Source organism: Mus pahari, chromosome 19 (assembly GCF_900095145.1).
Source record: "Mus pahari chromosome 19, PAHARI_EIJ_v1.1, whole genome shotgun sequence".
NCBI lineage: Eukaryota > Metazoa > Chordata > Mammalia > Rodentia > Muridae > Mus > Mus pahari.
In genome coordinates this window covers 73589754-73600524 of record NC_034608.1, presented here as the reverse complement: position 1 = coordinate 73600524, position 10771 = coordinate 73589754, and the positions used below count along the sequence as shown (strand labels likewise).

The 10771-nt window shown below is 39.0% G+C and overlaps 1 protein-coding gene across 1 annotated transcript in view; it reads left to right on the top strand.

Annotated features, from left to right (window-relative positions):
• Galntl6 (polypeptide N-acetylgalactosaminyltransferase like 6) overlaps window positions 1–10771 on the top strand; it is a 1056791-nt gene that overhangs the window by 638491 nt on the left and 407529 nt on the right. The gene's annotated exons all lie outside the window — the stretch shown is intronic.

Below are 10771 nucleotides of genomic sequence, written 5' to 3'. Positions count from 1 at the left end.
TTATTCTCTGGATAGTCCATCCTTTCATCTTAGCTCTAAATTTTGTCTCTGTATCTATATCCTTTCATGGGTATTTTGTTCCCTATTCTAAGGAGGAATGAAGTATCCATGCAATGGTCTTCCTTCTTGGTCTCTTCTTAATCACTGCTAATTTCTTAGCTCCAGCTAACCAGCTTCAATTGTCCCAGTAGTTCTTTCCATTCTTAACTCTAGAGCCAGCGCCACATGGCTGAAACTGCCAAGTTCTGCTGCTTCCAGGAACTAGAACATGACCCCCTTGTACTATTACATTATCACTGGCTTTATGTTTTACAAATCATTCACTGTCTATGCTTGGCTCTCCTGGATCTTGCTCTGTAGATTGACCTTGTACAGAGAGATCAGCATGCCTGTCTCCTGGGATTAAAGGTGTGTACCACCATGCCTGGATCTAAATTTAGCTGGGTAAGATCTTACCCCAAGGTCCCATTCATTAATCTGTCATTTCCTAGAACACAGACAGGAGTTTGCTCCATTTAAATTCCTGGTACCCCTTTTAATACTCTAACCATATATTTTATATTTTTCCTTTCTAAGTTTGCTATGCTTGTTCAAACTTCTCTTCCTAAGACTTAATCAGAGAACAAAGTCTCTGCTGGGCTTTTTTGAAACTTAGCCCACACCCACAGTGACACACCTATTCCAACCAGGCCACACCTCCAGATGGTGCCACTCCCTAGTCCAAGAATGTACAAACCATCACAGCCATCATAGAATTTAGATCACTATTCAAAAAGGACTGTAAACTAGAAAGAAATGAAGATACACAGACTGGGGTAAAATAAGTTAATAACACTGTTGATAACTGTAATGCCAAGAACTGAAATTTAAATTTCCCAACCTCTTCCTTAAAATGAACTCATCTTCTACTCAGTTATAAAAATTAACTTGTATACTTTCTCTAGCTCCTTCAGTGGGGGTACTGTGTTCCATCCAATAGATGACTGTGAGCATCCATTTCTGTATTTGCCAGGCACTGGCATAGCCCAATGGAGGAGCTAGAGAAATTACCCAAGGAGCTGAAGGGGGATGCAACCCTGTAGGTGGAACAACAGTATGAACTAACCAGTACCCCTAGAGCTGTGTCTCTAGCTGCATATGTAGCAGAAGATGGCCTAGTCGGCCATCATTGGGAAGAGAGGCCCCTAGGTCTTGCAAACTTTATATGACCCAGTACAGGGGAATGCCGGGGCCAAGAAGTGGGAGTGGGTGGGTTGGGGAGCAGGGTTGGGGGAGAGTATAGGGGACTTTCAGGATAGTATTTGAAATGTAAATGAAGAAAATGTTGAACACACACACACAAAATCTAATGACACTTGAGGACAATAAGAAAGGCAAGGTTATCTATCGTTTAACATCCGATGTGTGTGTATGTGTGACAAAATGACAATGGATCAATTATATTGATTGGTTTTGCCAACCAGATACACAGACACTTCTGGAAAGAGAAAATCTTAAAGGAAAAACAATGCCTCCTAAGTTTTCCCTGTAGGCTGGTTTGTAGGGTATTGTCTTGATGAGTAATTATTGGAGGAGGGCAAAGCTCCATGGAGAGTACCACCCCAGGGCTGGTGGTGCATGCTGCTATAAGAAAACAGATTGAGCAAGCCATGAGTAAAGCTCATAAGTAAAATACTCCCAGTTTATATATACTTTAGTTCTTTCATCTAGGGGCCTGCCTTGAGTCCCTGCTCTGCCTTTCCTTAGTGGCAGAATGTTACCTGGAAGTATAAGATAAAATAAATTACCTTCTTCTCAAAAAAAAATTAACTTGCTTATTAAGCACTATGACTCTACTGCATCTCTACCCCAAATCTCTCTGCTTTTTACACCCTGCATGTGATGCCTTAGACAGGCATGGGATAGAAAAGCTTATTTTTCCTTTTTCTCTGGCATCTAAAGCATTGCTTTCAAATGCTTGGAAGAAAGGGCCTTCCCATTTCCTATCATTGTAGACAAAGGGATAGAGAAACTGTTGAATGGAGAAACTGGAGCATTAGATGATTTTCTTGGCTCTGATAATTTCAGACTTAAAACAGTACCCACAGATTGTTTATATATTAAGAATATGTCTGTGATCTACATACTAAGCAAAAGAAAGAATAATTTTTATACTGATCTAAGAAAATAATGATGAATTTATAGTTTATTTTAAACAAGCTTATTACAAGAATAGTACTTTTACTTTATGTGCACACGATGAGTTAAAGTACTATTTTAAATGTATTATAAATATTATATGTAGATTCATATCTACACATATATGTAGATGCATAATATCTCAGTACTAAGAAGGAGTACAGTCTGCATTATATGGACTATGAAAATAGGCTAAATAAATTGTACATCATCTCCATTCAATGAACGGATAATAAACATCTCCCAAGCCTAAGGGACGTTTGATATGATAAAATTTATGCTTGAAAATGACTAACCAAAGTGTGCTTCACTTGAGGCCAAACTTATTTGTACGTTTAATTATTCATTTCTATGTAGAGCCTGTTCAGAGGGTCTTCCATGTTTAAGCAATTATACTGTGAGAATAAATATGATATTGGCCAAAAGTAAATTTCAATTTCTGTCTGCTGAGCATCATTGAGATTTAGCACAACACAATTATACTTTCCTCCCAGTGCATTCAGATAAGGAACAAATACCATCAACGTTTCCCTATTCTTTTCCATTTCCTTCATATATACCACTTTGATTTTTAATATGGTAAACAATATTTTATCTTAAAACTGAGTCCCCAGCACTTGGGAGGCAGGGGCAGGCAGATTTCTGAGTTCAAGGCCAGCCTGGTCTACAAAGTGAGTTCCAGGACAGCCAGAGCTATACAGAGAAACCCTGTCTCGAAAAAAAACCAAAAAAAAAAAAAAAAAGTCCCAAAGAATTAAGATTGTTAGAATCAGAAAGCTTCATTTACTCCAAGCTCTTAAACACATTTCCAGGTCCCTTTAATCCCTTTAATAAACTTGTTTTGGAGGTTTGGAGAGATGGTTTGGCTGCTCTAGCAGTCAAACAAATTTAGCTCCCAGCACTCACTGCAGGGTGCCTACTCACAAAACTGTAATTCTAGCTCCAGAGTATCCCACAGCCTCTTAAGGACTCCTTTAGTGTACATGCTCACAGGCACGTGCACACACACACACCCCCACACACACACCCACAAAATATTTCTAGCCAGGATTAAGTGGCCTCAAACTGGGAGGAGATATGAGATGTAGTCTAGAATGTAAGGTATCAGGAGAAACCCTGTCCATTTTACCCATACAATAGTATTAAAAACCAGTTCTTGTTTGATACAGTATATAAAGAACCAAATTCATAAAATTGCAATGCTTCTGTCAACAAGACAAAAAGGCCACCGACAGATTGAGAAAGGATTTTTACCAATCCTAAATCTGATAGAGAGCTAATATCCAATATATACAAAGAGCTCAAGAAGCTGGACTCCAGAAACTCAAAAAACCCCATTAAAAAATGGGGTACAGAGCTAAATAAAGAATTCTCAACTGAAGAATATCGAATGGCTGAGAAACACCTGAAAAAAATGTACAACATCCTTAGCCATCAGGGAAATGCAAATCAAAACAAACCTGAGATACCATCTCACACCAGTCAGAATGGCTAAGATTAAAAATTCAGGTGACAGCAGATGCTGGGGAGGTTGTGGAGAAATAGGAACACTCTTCCATTGCTGGTGGAATTGCAAGCTAGTACAAGCAATCTGGAAATCAGTCTGGCAGTTCCACAGAAAATTGGACATAGTACTACCGGAGGACCCAACAATACCTCTTCTGGGCATATACCCAGAAGATCTTCCAACTGGTAATAAGGAAACATGCTCCACTATGTTCATAGCAGCCTTATTTATAATAGCCAGAAGCTGGAAAGAACCCAGATGTCCCTCAATAGAGGAATGGATACAGAAACTGTGGTACATTTACAAAATGGAGTACTACTCAGCTATTAAAAACAATGAATTTATGAAATTCTTGGGCAAATGGATGTATCTGGAGGATATCATCCTTAGTGAGGTAACCCAATCACAAAAGAAGTCACTAGATATGCACTCACTGATAAGCGGATATTAGCCCAGAAACTTAGAATACCCAAGATACAAATGAAAACACAAGAAAACCAAGAAGGATGACCATCATGTGGATACTTCATTCCTCCTTAGAGTAAGGAACAAAATACTCATGAAAGGATACAGGTACAGAGACAAAATTTAGAGCTAAGATGAAAGGATGGACTATCCAGAGACTACCTCATCCGGGAATCCATCCCATCATCAGCCACCAAACCTAGAGCACATGCCAGCAAGATTCTGCTGAAGGGACCCTGATATAGTAGCCTATGTGAGACTATCCCAGAGCCTGGCAAACACAGAAGTGGATGCTCACAGTCAGCTATTGGATGGAACACAGGGTCCCCAATGGAGGAGCTAGAGAAAGTACCCAAGGACCTGAAGGGGGCTGCAACCCTGTAGGTGCAACAACAATATGAACTAACCAGTACCCCATGAGCTCGTGTCTCTAGCTTCATATGTAGCAGAAGATGGCCTAATTGGCCATCACTGGGAAGAGAGGCCCTTTGGTCTTGCAAACTTTATATGACTCAGCACAAGAGAAGGCCTGGGCCAAGTAGTGGGAGTGGGTGGGTAGGGGAACAGGGGTGGGGGTGGGGTATAGGGAACTTTCGGGATAGCATTTGAAATGTAAATAAAGAAAATAATAATAATAATAATAATAATAATAATAATAATAATAATAAAGAACCAAATTCAGTCCTAACTATGTTGACTAGCACCAGTTTTATGGGATTTTTTAAAACTCCTACTCCCACTTCTGCTCCACCCAACTCTCTTGCACACACACATACACAACACACACACACACACACACACACACATACACACACATTTTCTCTCTCAGAAAGGCTCTACCATGAAGCTCTACCAATTCCAGCCTTCTTGGACCATGTTCTACAGGTAACTTCAAATGTAAATAAATTGAGAAGAATAGGAGAATATTTTAATTATTTACTCAAGAAAAATAATATATACACATATATTATAATATATATGTGCAGTTGTTTTCTTTTTGCTGAAATACTTTCTTAATTGTTTATGATTAACTTGTTTTATACTGAAGAAAAATTTACTTGCTTAGCTGTCTGTCTTTTTATGTAGGGCTAACGACGTGACCTGGTTACTTTTTGACAATTTTTATTAAAGTTAGATATAAAAATTTCCAATTCCTAATGGCTGTGACCCTGTAGATTTTTTTCTCTTTTCATAACTCAGATAGAAATATAGCTTTTCATTGTGGGAATCTATACTTCTGCTCTGCCTCTTAGTGTTTAAGCTGGCTCCCCACTGAGCTAAGTCAACCTTCCCTGAAGCTAATCTGTCATTCTCAAGTGGCCTTGCTTCTGAAATTGGTTTGATGCTCTTACAGGGAAAGGACTCCTGTACAGTGCAGGTTAGAGAGACTTAACAGCCACTGGGATGGGGCTTGCCCTAGTGCTTTGCTAAAGATGACTACTTATGTATGCGTATACTGCATTTTCCTTCCAGAGGTCAGAGGGAAGGCAGGCTGCTGTACTAACCTTTTAAAGGATATAAATATCCTAAATAAAATTAATGTAACAATAAGGAGGAAGATTTATATCTGTCCATTTGCCTTCTCTCCCACTCTTTCTCCTTCTCTCCTTCCCTCCCTCCCTCTCTCTCTTTCCTTTCCTCCTCCTTTGTTGTTTCTTTTTATCTTTCTTTTATCATGAGGTTATTTTTTTTCCTGTGTCAATTCCAGTCAAGGGGCAAAATAATTATGCATATGCTGAAATAAAACTCCTGAGAAGTATTTTCTCTTTAGAAAATACTTTGACTTCTGCAATTAATTTTACAAAGATAAACATAGCAACCAAGCTGCTCAACTTCATCACACAAGGTGCTGTGCGGGCACTGGAGAAAGTCAAGGCTTATCTGCAAAATGAAATGTGGCTGCGGAGAGACAAACCCTTTGTTTATTTAATAAAATGAAAGGACATAATTTATTAGTATTTTCCTAAGAATGTAAAGTAGGAACCATAACAAAAATGGTTATAGGCTGAAGTCCCCAGACCATTCCATGTGGTGTAGTTTCAGATATCTAAAACCCTATAGCAATCTAAAGTTGAAAGTATGTTTTAGTCATTCATTATCCGGGAAAGGCTATTCTAGCCTCTATGAATAGTAACTAAGTCAAAAGCCAGTGAATGCCTTTGTAATTACTGTACTCTTTCTTCAGTTCACACTACTAAATAGAAGAACAAATCATAAAGTCTGTTCTCATTCACATAGTTCATATCCTATCCTAATTTTTAATTCTTCCCAAGAGCCAATGTTCTCCCTTTTGTGCTGTTTCTAAGTATGAATGAACAAAGGAGCCCTCGGAAGGAGGATGCAGGCACTACAGTGCAGGTGACTACTGTGTCCTGAGCTTTACTATCTCTCATTCTTGCTGGGACACAATTTGAGCTCCCTAGGTTCAGTTCTGACAGATAATTTCTTATTGCAAAACAACCTTCTCAAGGCAAAATTTCACTTGTATTACTTATATAACATGAGATCAACATTAACATGATACCAATATCTAAAAATTATATAGATGTATGATTCTTCTAAGAACCTCTAACATTTTAGATGATATGTATATTTTTGTCTTTTTAACGACTACAAGCCAAACAAAGAATACTTTCTGTCTCTAGCCCACATAACATTTCCTTCACAGTAATACAAAAAGCTAATTCTAAAGTATCAATTTTTAACCCCATTAGAACAATACACAAGATATTCTTCTGTAACACATGCTGGATTTGAACTCTTTTTTTTTTTTTTTTTTTTTTTTTTTTTTTTGACCTCAGCTTCCCAATGTTAAGATTATGGTACCAGGCACCCAAACTTAAAGACTGATAGATGGATGGATGGGAGGATGGATGGATGGATGGATGGATGGATGGATGGATGGATGGATGCATAGATGCATAGATGCATGGATGTATGGATGCACGGATGGATAGAAGGATGGCTGGATACATTGATGCATGGATACATGGATGCATGGATACACGGGTGGCTAGAAGGATGGATGGATGCATGGATGGATAGAAGGATGGGTGGATGCATGGATGTATGGATGCATGAATGCATGGATGCATGGATGCACAGATGGATAGAAGGATGGATGGATGCATTGATGCATGGATGGGTTCTAGGTAATTAAACTTGCTGGGCAAGTATTCTAACAACAAGCTATAACTACAATCCAAATACAAAAGTATTTAAAGTGGGCAAGAAAAAAAGCCATGTGATATCAAAGATAAAAAGACCCCACCTTGCCTTTCTCCCTTCCAACCTTAGCTGAGAGTCATTATTTTAGTACAATGGGCATTCTTTCTGGCTCTCTACATATAAATCACATCTGAAAGCAAAACCAAGGCAAATAAAATAAAATCAAGAAATATAGAGATTTCTCTTTTAGCTCAATAATATACTGGAAAAAGTCTTTCTGTGGTTATACTGTGGGCATCCTACATTCTCTTACTGCTGGACACTTTTCAACACACATTTAGGCACAATTAACATGTCTAAAATCTCTTACTAATGTTGTCTGGTGAACAAGTTGCCTGACATATATGTTCCTCCAGTAAGGATTCATAAACCTTTTTTTTTTTGGCAGTTCTGTTAATATTCTAAGAATGAATTTGTGAGACAAACTGTGTGTTTGCAGTATTTACAGTCATGTTCAATTTTCTTCCCAGGAGAAGGTTATATCTATTCATTATCTCAAGATATGTAAGGTTATAGTGCTTGGGCCGACTTTAATCATCCTGAAAGACATCTTAGTGCTTTAGGTACATTGCTTCTCCATGATATCCTTGCTACAAATAATTTCTCTGACTCTATATTTGCATTTATTAAAAAGTTAATTACATGTCCTTCTCTTAAGAACAGTGGTTCCTTCCTCATACTACAACTCAGGTTCACTTAGGAGCTTTTATATAAAAAACTGTTGCCTGAGCCATCACATATGCAAATCCAAATTCAGTTGGTTAGAGTGACATTTATACATAGTTCTCTGAAGATGCTAAATGACAGGCAGTTGAAAACTACACACTGTGACACAAATCCCTGGAGATTTGTTGTAAGTAAAAATCCTGGATTGAAGACGGAGAGTCAATATTTCTGAAAAGCTGCCAGGAGAAATGCATGTAGTTGGTCTAAGTTAACATTTGAAGAAGGCTGATTTAGAATAGCTGCCTTATGATTGTTATTTAGCTCTTTGCCTGCTCACAATGATAACTTTCCAACGTTTTCTTCTAATACATTTATAATTACTATTAAACGCTTAAATATATTTGTGCTATAATTTACAATAAGGTAGAAATATAATTATAATTATATTTCTAATATAACATATGCCCAAGTGATTCCTTGCCATCTATTAATAGATGAAAATCCTTTGCAAATTTCAGAGTAATATATGTGTCCTTAACAACCAAAAGAAAAAGACTCATGCGAACAAAGGTGTGTGACTATTTAAATAAATAGAATCTAAATTTTAAAATTTATTTTCTTTTACAAAAGGAAGTTATGTATGAATACAAATACATTTTTCCATTCATTTATTTATTCACTTTTTACAACCTGATCACTGCCTCCCAAACCCTACAAAAAGTCCCTTCTCTTCTCTGAGAAGGTAAAGATAACCCCTCTATTGGCACATTAAGTCTTTTCAGGGCTAGGCCCATCCTCTCCCGCTAAAGCCAGACAAGGCAACCAAGTTAGGGGAACCAGATACACAAGCAGGAGACAGTTGAAGACTGAGCTGCACATCTGCCCCATATGTGGGGTGGAGGACTAGGTCCTGTCCATGTATGCTCTTTTGTTGGTGGTTCAGTCTTTGAGAGCCCCCAAGGGTCCAGATTAGTTGTCTCTGTTGTTATCCCTGTGGAGTTCCTATCCCCTCTGGCTCCCTCAATCCTCCCCTAACTCTTTTTGAAGACTCCACAAGCTTCCTCCCAATGTTGGGTTGTGGGTCTCTGGATCTGTTTCAGTTATCTGTTGGGTGGAGCCTCTGAGAGAACAGTTATGCTAGGCTCCTGTCTTTGAGCCTAACAGAGTATTAATAGTATCAGGGCTTGGTGCTTGCCCATGGCATGGGCATGGGTCTAAAGTTATTGTTTGGGCATTTCGTCAATCTCTGCTCCATTTTTGTTCCTGCACTTCTTGTAGACAGGACAAATTTTGGGTAAAAGTTTTTGTGGATAGCTTGGTGTCCTTATCCCTTCACTTGGGGCCCTGCCTGGCTACAGGAAGTAGGCACTTCAGGTTCCATATCCCCCCTACTAGGAATCTCACCAGTTAAAGTCACCCCCATAGACTCCTGGGAGCCTTACCTATCCCAGTCTTTGGCATAGAGAGATGCTTCCCACACCCCCACACCCACACCTTCACCAGTTGCCAGTTTCCATTCATTCTCCTGGCTGTCTGGCCCTCTCTTCCGTCTTTTCCATACCTGAATTGCCCTGTTCCTGTCCCCATCCCCTCTCCTAACCCAGTTCTCTCCCTACATCTGCCTCCCATGATGATTTTATTCCCCATTCTAAGTGAGATTCAAGCATCCACACTTGAACCTTTCTTCTTGTTTAGCTTCTTTGGGTCTGTAGATGGGTATGTATGTAAACTACAGGCATGAGTATCCTGTATTCTACACCTAGTATCTGCTTATAAGTAAATACAGACCATGTTTTTGGGTCTGAGTTATCTCACTCAGGATGATATGTTCTGGTTCTATCCATTTGCCTGCAAACTTTATGATGTCCTCATTTTTAATAGTTGAGTAGTATCCATTGTGCTAATGTACCCATTCTTCTGTTGAGGACTATCTGGGTTGTTTCCAGCTTCTGGCTGTTATAAATAAGGCTGCTGTGAACATAGTGTACTTGTTCCTTGTGTCCTTGTGGTATGGTGGAGAATCTTTTGGGTAAACCAGGAGTGATTATAGCTGGGTCTTCAGGTAGAACTATCCCCAATTTCCTGATAAACCATCAGATTGTCACCGGAGTGGTTGTACAAATTTGCACTCTCAGCAGCAGTAGAGAAGTATTCATCTTGATCCACATCCACGCCAGTGTGTGCTGCCATTTGAGGATTTGATCTTAGTCATTCTGGTATGTTTAAGATAGAAACTCAGGGTCATTTTGATTTGCATTTCCCTGGTGATTAAAGACATTTAACATGTCTTTAAGCCATTCTGGGCCATTAGAAATTTGTCTGTTGAAAATTCTCTGTTTAGTTCTGTACCCATTTTTTTAAATTTGTTTTCTTGGTTTGCTGGTAACTAAGTTGAGTCCTTTGTGTATTAGGGGTATTTATGTACTTAGCCATCTATCAAATGTAGCTTTGGTGAGGATCGTTTTCTAAATCCCAGCAACCACCTGGTGGCTCACAACCATCGGAAACGAAATCTGCTGCCCTCTTCTGGAGTGTCTGAAGACAGCAACAGTGTACTCATATATAATAAATCTTGTCCCGCGCTACCTTCCCGCCAGCAAGAAATGACGCGGCACACANACAGGATNCTTCTACAGCAACGCTTTAATGCTCTTGAGAGGGAGAGCATAAGCTTCCAACAGGCAAAGGGCGAAGAGAAGAGAGGGGAGAAGAGAAGAGAGAGAAGAG